Source organism: Gymnodraco acuticeps, unplaced genomic scaffold, assembly GCF_902827175.1.
Source record: "Gymnodraco acuticeps unplaced genomic scaffold, fGymAcu1.1, whole genome shotgun sequence".
Classification (NCBI taxonomy): domain Eukaryota; kingdom Metazoa; phylum Chordata; class Actinopteri; order Perciformes; family Bathydraconidae; genus Gymnodraco; species Gymnodraco acuticeps.
In genome coordinates, this window is record NW_022992264.1 from 359,872 (window position 1) to 370,829 (window position 10,958).

The 10,958-nt window shown below is 38.5% G+C and overlaps 1 protein-coding gene across 1 annotated transcript in view; it reads left to right on the forward strand.

The window, feature by feature from the left end:
- ajap1 (adherens junctions associated protein 1) overlaps positions 1–6,732 on the forward strand; it is a 63,665-nt gene extending 56,933 nt beyond the window's left edge. Inside the window, exon 6 of the mRNA XM_034206990.1 lies at positions 1,202–6,732. The gene's annotated coding sequence lies outside the window, so the exon portion shown is untranslated. The remainder of the gene's footprint in view (positions 1–1,201) is intronic.
- Positions 6,733–10,958: the final 4,226 nt, after the last annotated feature.

A 10,958-nucleotide genomic window follows, 5' to 3' on the forward strand; every position in this document is an offset into this window, starting at 1 on the left:
GGGCTGAGAAATCCAGTTCAGTGCCGTATCAGAGATCTTTAGTTGAGATAAGAAACTAATTATGAACATATCAGGAATAATAAGCTTTATTCTCAAAGTTAATGATTTCACTCCTCATATCTGAAATACTTTAATTAATATTCATGTTGCCCCTTTCCTTCTTACACCATATTGTTTTGAACAGGAATGAAGAAGCACTTTCACTTGACTTGTGAACATTTTTTTGTATGCATGGTAATGTATGCAAGAATGGCCCGCATTTGAAATTCAAAGCGTTGAAAGTTAAACACATGCTCCGGCCCCACAGTGTTGCTGGGAGCCCGGGGGGAGGTGTAACGTCTGCTATTGACCCAGATTTTAAAAGGAATAGATTGCCTGCAGGTAGCGTAGTGAGAGGACAGCGCCTCGCCATTGTCTGGACACACATTAGTCTCATTCTGTTCTGCTCGACACAGCATGTGCCTTATGCTGCATACTTACAATATCTGTTACTATTACACAGCAGACCTAATGTATTTCCTAGGCTAAAGTGTAGGTTTTTGTATAGTTTTTGAAAACAGTATTGCCATTTTAACTGATTTAGGAAATGGATACCAACTATCCCAAGCATATAAGGGTGTAACACAAAACAGAATTATTCATTTTTTTGTACCTCAATTTTGGGGTCATGTGTTGTACAGTATGTTCGTGCTGTACGGTCAGCTAACCAATGAGAACGACTGGGCTCTGGTTTCAGACAGAGGGTGAAAAGAGGTTATTCATGAGAAAAATAGAGCTTTTTTTAACATTAAAGCATGTAAACATGTCACAGTAGAGGCACAAATTACAAATATGAACCTGGAAATGAGCATAACCTAAAGACATTTAAACACTCTTAATGTCGATACAAAAACAACAACAAATAATAATGTTAATAGCTGAAATGTAAAGAGCCTGACCTCAACCGGGCTTTATACAGTGCACGTAAAACAGACCTAGTAAATGCACATATAAAGGAACATTCAAGGACTTCGACTATACAATATGCTTTAATTTGTAATTGTCTATATGAATTATATTGTCATATACAGTATACAGCAATTAACACTTAATTAACACACAATTAGGAAGTACGCCTGTTGTTAAAGTCCTATCTGTGTTACAATGTTTTTATTTTGTGCCGGGCTTAAATTAAGAATAATTGTGGTTTTGTTCTCCACAGGATCCAGTTGGAAACACACAAAACAGCTTCTTTTGTAAAATAGTGCGAACACTCTTTGGACACTGGTGAAGATATTTATTTTTCTAGAGATGACAAGCAGAGCAGCAACAACGCTGCCACTCAATATTTCCAGGAACGTACAGTCATTTAGATATAGATTATATATAGGTATATTTACAGGATGTGTGGGACTTTTGGACGTCACAGATGTCTCAAGGAAAACATTTGACATTTGAAAAAAAAACAAGGAGCTTCTGTGGGTGGAAGGTGAACTGTAATTCTGAACAATGTGCCAATAATGCCACTATGTGCCACAACCTGGATAGAAGGAAGTTTCAACAACTGATGGACTAAACAAAGAGCGCTATATTAACCCTGTATCGACTCCAACTACTTTTGTTTGTGTTTTGTTTTTTAAAGAAATGTGAAAGATTAAAAAACGCTACAAATGTATTTGAATATGTTTTGAAATAGTTTTAAGATATGTGTTGAAAAAGAGTCTAAAAAGATATTTATATGAAGCACTATTCTATTAGTTTGGGAAGAGAGGGGGGGGGGGGGGAAAGAAACGGTATATGCTTTAGCGAACAGTTAATTTTAAAACATGGTTTATATAGGTCCCATTTTAAAAACAGAATAGTTATGTCTATTTTTTTACACAGTAGATTCTAACGGTGACGGTCCCTAGCACCTGGGATTCAGCGCTGTTAATTAAATACCCGAACAGAGATTAGAAGAAAGAAAAAGCATATGAATACACCTCATGCAATCCAACCCAACACCCGCTCCAATCGCTTATTATGTAAGATTTTTACCTGATTTGGCTTAATGGAAAAACAGACAAAAGGGTTCTGTAGTAAAGGAACAAATCCCATAGCAGCAAATTCATGAATAGCTAAAGTAAGTACAGCCACAACAGACTGCATAGAGCTGGGCAGGACATTCATACTGCCTCAGGTCTGTCTAGCTCTCTTGCATACTTTATGTTGGTCTCAGTTTCAGCAGCTGTTCGGATACATTCTAATGAACCGTTATGATTTAAAAGGGTGGAAGAGATTAAATTCAAGCCTGTAAATTCATGTGATAATTTGCATTAAAGGGACAGAGATTGAAAAATTAATCTTTCCACAGAGACTAAATGATTATTCCCACGCAACCACCAAGATTAACTTTTGATACATTATTTTATGAAGCCTAAAAAAGTCTGTATTAAAGTCAGAAAGTCAAGATGAACATGAACCAATTTGTAGTTGATGGAACATAAAATGATCCTCCAGTTTTCAAATGAGAGTGTCGATCAGGATCAAATGATCTACGACGTCGATTTTAAACCCTAGCAAGGGAGGAATTCCCTCGCCCAAATGTGAGGTAGGGGTCAGTTACATTTCTCCAATCAGCACTTGAGGACAATATTTCTAGCAAATCAGAATTTGCTATTACAGCCAAGAAGTCGTGGGTTGTGCACACACAATACGAATAAGTAGTACATTTTGTCCTCTCAATCCCAAAACACTCTGTCAGTGTATTACTGAAGTAAGGGGATTATGACAAGCCAATCAGCTGCCGCCAAATTGCTTTAAACTATTTCCTATGTCAAGGTTAGGGGAACCCTTGGTCAGGAAAGACAGTAAATCGCTCTTGAGAGCTTTCCACCCCCAATAATTGTATTATCAACCTCCAGCTCTGACAGACCGATTACCTTTGTGCTCCAAAAGCTCTTGAGGAAACCACCTTTGAATCTACCTTTCATTGTGCTGTGGGTTTGTACAAAGCACAAATACAATTCTGAAATTGTAAACGTTTCTTGGCTGCAGACAGCAATATGTACTGATTAAAGCGGTGGGTTTTATTTCAGCGACGACAGCGGATCTCCCGTAATATACGCTTCGGTTGTTTCAAGGCTCACCTCCTTAAAGAATTCAAGGTTTTCCCGGAAGGATCAGTATCTGTAAATGTGAGCCATTCAGGATGTGCCATCACGGCCTGGGATAAACACTGTGGTGCAAAACTCACGATTTTTGCCCATTCACAACATGATAACCACTCTCATGAATGACCCATACCAAGTCAGCCTCACATGTGTGTGTGTGTCAGGCTGCGGAGTTGCTTCTTTGACATAACATATATTTTTTTGAATGAAGAGTGCTATCTTACTAGTCAGAGGGTTACGAAAACTTACTGTATATTATACACGTGTAAATGTATTTTCTATATATTTGCTTCTATTTGTGTACAGGTGTGTTCTATTTTTCAGGACCTCTCCCGTTTCTGGGAAGGTTTTCAGCTAGGTCGGGGATAGTGTCTTTGTTTACATGTGTAACTACAGTATTTCTTTTAAAAACACAAAACTAACATTGTGCCAAGCTTCCTACCTGCACTTTCAAGCAGTACTTGTATTATATCTTTAGCTAACCAGTATAATACTTCAGTAGACGCTGCAATAGTTCAGAGGCTGGGGAGTGATTTCCAGGAGGAATGTCTGAAAGTACTGAAGGATTCGAAGAGGTGTGATCATATCTTGGGTTCTGCTGCATTCATGGTTGGCTGGGAAACCAATGACTTTCTGTTCTTATCATTTCTACATGGATTCTAATATTGAGTGTTTCATCACATAAATACAAAAAAAAAACAGTGTTAATCCAACAGTAGCTGCCAAGAAACCGACTAAACTTGATGTTACGTTCATTTGTCATATTTTATATTTGTATATACATATTGATACAATTGCCCCATTAAATGTAGGATTTGCCACATACTTGTCGTGACTGCAAAAACTATATAGCATTTTTGAGTTCATGAAATGATCAGGGAAAGATGTTTAACGAAAGAATTGTGGGGGAAAAAAATGACCTTGTTAAAAATGCATACATGAGTTACGCACAATTTTCGTATTTCAACATTTTAAAGTATAGGCCTAATTTGGGTTTATTTCGACTTGGGTCTTACTGTCAGCCTTGACATACACTGGCCTTGTCAGTCAACCCTCTGGTGCCAATGGAAACATGTATTTGATAGACTGCAATGTTAGCATCAATTAGCTCAAAACACTGTGTGCTCACAGATCTGCTAGTATAGCTGTCCATTCTCAGGAATAGTAGCCAAAGAAACACCAGTCCAACAGTTATGGTAACTAGGAACACGTCATCTTTGCTAAAATGAAGTCCAAAGGGATAAAGATGCGTTAAACTGTATGCGTACCAAGTCGAGCTGAGACTGGCGCCAGGACACCAAACTGCAGTCAAACGAATGGTCACTTTCAGACAATTTCAAAAGACCCCTATTTGTTTTACCTGACTTTGGAGCAGATATTAAAATCTGGTGCAAAACATGGTTTTGGTCTTTATAGCAAACTTCCCTACTCATGACAACATCAATTTACCTACTGTAATGGTGACCCGAAAGGAAGTAAGAGAACAAGACCCAAGTTTTTATAGACACAAATTATGCTTTAATTAAGCTTACAAAATGAAGATTGCGATCTCTTTCATCAAAAATGGTACTTGTGATTACCAAGTTTGTGTCAATTTGTTCAATCAATGTGACATTGAAAATGGTCGAAATGTTATACCAAGTCGATGATGATTGTGTGAGACTGCTCTCTCATTCTTACCACTTACTAAATCTGATTCAACTGAGAACATTTTGACGTTCATTCCTGTGTGTCATACTGTGTGGTAAAACATTAGCAGGTTTTACTTCAGTAAGCCTTGAAAAGCATGTTTGCATTGGTAGCAACACTCATGAAAACCACAGGGAGCTGCCGGCTAAAAACAATTCACTTTGCATTCCTGAAGAGCTTCTGGACAAGGAAAGATAGAACTTAAAGCTATGAAACACATTTTAAAACAGGCTATCAGTAGACATAGGCATACATCCCCCTTCCTGCTGTTTACCTCTGTCTGAAATCAAACTGATACGTAAGGAAATGCCTTACTGCTTTCTTGCCTTTTCAGTTTATATTCCAGGATAGCCGATGATAGCGATTTATTATAGCTAAGAGGGAGGAAAATGATTCCACTCGGCTGCTCAGATTTGATTCAGGAAACAGAGCAGTGCAGGCAAAAGACAGGGGGAAGGGTGCTTGTAAAAAAAAAAAGAGTCTTAAACAGACACCAAAGACTAGACATGCCTTTTTCACAACGAATGAATATTTTGCAACTCCCGTTTCTGTCTCTTCAGCAGCCCGTGAAACTTATGCTCCCATCATCACAAACAAGCTATCAATCAGCCAGGGTTTTCCTGTCAAGATGAAGGATGTGCCGCGCACTCATTTGCAAGGACTGTGATTCCTGTTTGCATGTCAGAGATACAGAGAGGAACCTATTGACATATGGTTCTGAATTAGATATTGGCTGAACATCTCCAAGGCCGAGGTTTTGTTTATTTTCCATATCATTGGAAGCGTTCGCAAGAGGAGAGTAATCAATGTATGGATTACTCAGTTTGCCCTGGGGTGTCTCATTATGGTACACACATGTCTGCATTAATGTTAAATGTTGGTGAATTTCATTTCAAACAGAAGTCGATAGGTTGCTCAAACAGCAGGGAGAAAGATAAATACATGTCTGACAACGAAAAAAGGAAAAAGTGTATCTTTACAGTCCTAGAAGCGTATACTACTAAATCCACTCCGCTTCTCCTTATTGTGTCAGAAAAATCACATACTGTGCGCTTACTGTAAAGCGGAGGGCTCCGACTCTCCTTTGGGCCATGTTGTTACTTTTCTATTCAATAAAAGCTAAGGCGCTGTCAGTGCATATCAATCAATAAAACAATTCTCACTTTGGTTGCAACATCTCAATTTTCCCATAATCCCCCTGTTCAATGGAGTCTAGCTGTGTGACCCAAATCTGACACATTTGACATTGTACAATGTCTTCAGAACAGAGAGTTAGCCTGGAATGAGTGACACGGCAAGGAAATATAGATGCATTGCTCCATGAGAGTTGATAAAAAAAAAAAAAACACTCATACAAACAGTTTAAATGTTCAGGGCTGAGGAAGTTGTACAGGTTTTTTGTTTCCTTTTTTAGGGAATGGGGGAGGTCTTTTGACATGTGGGCACACAAGTGGTCTGTTCATCGAAGCCGACTTACAATCACAATCCATCCCCACCATGAAGAAGCTGACTCGAGTTGTGTTGTCGCCATAAAAATGAAGAGTTTGTACTTTGTGACTCTTACATTTTTTATATTTGTGTTTAATATATCAATGAGTACCTCTGTTAACTTTTGTATAAGACCTATAGTATATACACACACAGGCACACACAACACACCTCCACAAAAGGGACTCCAGTCTGTCTCTGTGACGGCTAAATGTTGTGTACATTTTATTTCGTGTCCTATGAACCACATCTCTTCCTTTTGTAGTTATTGGTAAACGTTTCGATTTCCAGGTGACTTTGATTTGGTTACTCTTGTACTACTAAGCTCTGTATTTGCAAGCACTGTAAATGCGATTCTCATTGGATTCGTCCTCTGTACATTTAGTACTCTGATGTTGCTATTAATAAAATGTAAAACAACACAGGCTTGTGCTATAAGGAGTTTCTTTGTGTGACTCAGAATGGGGAGGGTAAGACAGCGGCAAACAACACAAAATAAAAATATATGAATATGAATACAAGCTGGGTTCTGTATGCGTTTGTTAACCTGTTAAGCCCCACGTGTCAAGAACTTGGATACTCAAAGGTAAGGACTCAAATGCACGATCCGGGAGCCAGAGGTAAAGTATAATTAATATACTTTATTTTTTCCACAAAAGATCTATAAAATAAATACACTCTTACGAGTTGACAAAAAGGCTCCAAAAAGGCACAACAAAAATCGCTCACAACGTGAGGAACTAAACTCACAACAAGTTTCAGAAGCATAAAGTAGGCTTGTATCAAGAAGCAATCGATGACGAGCAGAGTACTGGCGTGAGGACAGGACAAGACGAACTGACAAAGAACAAAGGGAAGCTGGGGAATATAAACAAAAGGTAACTGGGCACAGGTGGAAACAATCAGGCTGGTGCCGATGAGAGAGGGAGGGTAGAGAGTCAAGGAACCTGGAATGAAGCATAACCGGTGAGTGTCAAAATAAAACAGGAAATGGAAGACAATACGAAATGTAACCAAACAAAAACATGACTAAACTCAACACTTTTGACGGGACACAACAGTACGGACCCGCGGGAGGGGGCAAATATATATATATACAACCTTTATTTAACCAGGTAAAAGACTCATTGAGATTAAAATCTCTTTTCCAAGAGTGACCTGGCTAAGAAGGGCAGCATGAACGAAGTTACAACAGAAAAAACACAGACAAGACATGCAGACAAATACAGCTGTAAAAAACAAATAAAATGGCACATTAGCCAGTATGCAAAATAAAACAATCTATTAAAAATCATTAAAAACTGGCAAAATTTAAAACGATTTTTGGATATATGAGCACTCACATCTACCAATGGTGTCGTGTTCTCTGACGTTTAAGATGGACCTGAATTCTAAAACCAATTCAGGTAAAAACGTTAGATATCAAATGTTTCCTTGTCTGAAAGGAGAAACAGGATTTATTTCTGCAAAAGAAACCTAATTTTATTTTTAGCTTTGAAACACCATTTTCCGTGTGTAAGTTATTTTCAATAAGAAATACCAGCTTTTTGTAAGTAGTAACCCTCTCAATGTCAGTCCCTTGAGCAGTACACATCTTGGATAGAATAGATGGTAACTTTTTGCCATTCGAAAAACGCAACATCTGCAAGAAACAGCGTCTGAGGGCTTCTTAACATGAATGTGTCATACCCACCTAACGGGAAGAAACTCAGCTAACTGACGATACGAACCATTTTTACCGAAAGAAAACACAAGTCTCACAAGAAGCGTGAATGAGCCCTGAGCGAAAAACTGCTCGCGCACTTAGCAAAGAACTCACGGTATAAATACTTTATTACTTATCGGATCTGCACAAACAAGATATCAGATTAAAGCTGATATTTCACAGATTCTAGAAGTATCAGTATCATCACTGTGCGACCAAAACAGCTCAGGCAAACCCAGACAACACACAGCGTAGCTTTACTGAGCCAAAACGGCAAATACCTTGCTGTTTTTCTGATCAAAAGTTGAGTTAAATGGTATTAAAACGAGAAAAACGCTGCTGAAGGTTAATCCAATGTGTCTGTGTCACTTTGAAATGATTACTGATAATCCATCATTCCACTTTTGTCAAAAACTGAGATTTCATATTTGCTGCTATTAGCTGCTATTAGAGCTACAACCCAGCTTCCGGTTTTGGGCAAAACAAACTGCCCCTTTAGTTTGAATCCTCACAGTTTGATTTTGATTATCTCTTCATGGGTCTAATTGTGATAAACTGGTATCTGCGATTATTGACATTGAAACATTGTTTAAAAATAAATTATTCCAAAAATCTCGAAATATGATACCATGCTATGTTACTGTCAATATTAGGATGGTCATTAGGATTCAGTTTAGGCTTTAATGCACCATTTATTTCTTAAATGACAAAACTAACTTGCTCCATCTGGATAAAAATCTCTAAAATGAGCAGTGACATGTTTGTAGGGAGGACCATAAGTGCTGCAAATGGTATTTTTCTACCTGATTAAAGTGTGAAATGTCTTCTCAGCTGGCTTTCCTACCTATCAGGAGCAGTCAGCCATTAATAATAGCATTGATTAAAGCTATGTGTGCACTGCCCCTGTCTGTTTAGTATTCGCTTCACAATGGATTTGAAGGCTGGGTGGCCTGTTTAGCATTCACTCAAAATTACGACCTGAACCCACCGGCTCGCATTGAAAAGCCACTGGAATCTTAAGCACCAAGTTATACTTTCGTTATGCGTTTGCTTAATTCCTTTTTTTTTCTTATTTAAGAAACATTTCAAGCTGTTGTCTTTAGGTATGTCTGTTGGTTAATCATTTTGATGGAGACTGAAATCTCTCAAAAACTACTAGATGGATTGCAAATCAGCTTGTTACAAATATTCATGCTCCCCTGAGGACAGGGCCGCCTTAATAAACAGGCTGACCTGGGCTGAAGCCCAGGGGCCTACGGAATTCGGGGGCCTAACATGAGCCAATCAAAAAAAAAAAAAAAATGGAAATCTTTATTTTTTTATTTCAGGTGTAATATTTTTATTTTAAATAAACAAAGTCTTGGCTTTCAGAATATGAAACTTTTATTTCCAAAATCACACGATAAATACATTTTTGAAGCTAAAGGGAAGAAGACAGCTCTCCCTCGCCACTCTGCTGTTCCACAGCGCCGCTCCCCCTCCCTCCGCTTAAATTATGAATGTAAGGCGTATAGTAATCATAGATAACACGGCAGGGTCCGTTACAGTTTGTTTTCATCTGATTTCAAATAAACAAAGTCTTGGCTTTCAGAATATTAAACTTGTTTCAGCAAATTCAGATGATAAATACAACTTTGAAGCTTCGGCATAATTACAAGCGGAGAACGGAGTAACTTGACGTCACAGCATAACAACAGCCGGTGTTTCTCGTGAGTGTTTTCCCCGGAAAACAAACACAATACACACATACACACACACACACACACACACACACACACACACACACACACACACACACACACACACACACACACACACACACACACACACACACACACACACACTCGCGAGCTTCCCCTAGACCAGTAATCCAAACGAAAATATCTTCCCTCCGTAGTATTTTGATCATTTACTCCGCTAATCAATCAGATCGATGGATTCCAGAGATTTTTCTCTAAAATGATGACTCCGAAACAGTCAGTGGGCAATAACAGCCCAATCAGAATGAGAATATGTTTCACATGTGACTTATTCAAATTGCGAGTGATTAAGTGACAGATGAAGGTTGTTTAGGAGACAAATTCGGAGAAGAAAAAGTTTGAGAGTGGCGCTCGGAAAAGGAAACACTGCTAAAGAGGTAAGGCAATGCTGCACTATTCATTGATTCCCAGTAGCCTGCAGGTTTAAATGAGTTGTGCATAGTTTTACATAACTAGGTTTGTGTTAATCCACCGGAGATAATGATCATTCTCATCTACTGATACCTGGCATTGAGGCCATATGTTGCTGTTCATAGTGCTCAATTAGTGGTGTGTGTGTGTGTGTGTGTGTGTGTGTGTGTGTGTGTGTGTGTGATCACAGAGCCTGTCGAGGCTATAAATGACTTTGATTTGTTGTTTAAATAGGGGGCCTACAAAACCTATCAGCCCCAGGGCCTGATGGCAGGTTAAGGCGGGCTTGCCTGAGGATGAGCCCTCTAACTTCGATGATCCTTTTCCCAAGGATCTACCACAACTTTGAAAGGTCTTGAACAGGTTGCATTAAATGCCATTCAATCTGGTAAATAATTTCTTTATCCCCACAGGATGGCCTGTAATGGAGATTCCCTGAGTTTTTAATCCATAATCTGGTTAATGTTTAAAGTGTTAAATACTTGCAAGTAGGACTTTAATACCTACAAAACGATTGACCTCTCATCAACTCCAGCTAAACTATATTAAGTGGTGATTAGAAAATGATGGCAATTAATACGACAAACTAAGACGGCAAAAGTGGCTAACTTTACCAAACATCAGGACTCAAAAGGTTCATAATCTAAGGTCTGGATGGATTGCCATTAGTTTTTTGTATGGACATTTATGTTCCCAAGAGGATGAATTCTACTGACTTTGGTGAGGAACTACTCGTCAAACGTATTATAATTGCTTACAGTAAATCATGCACGA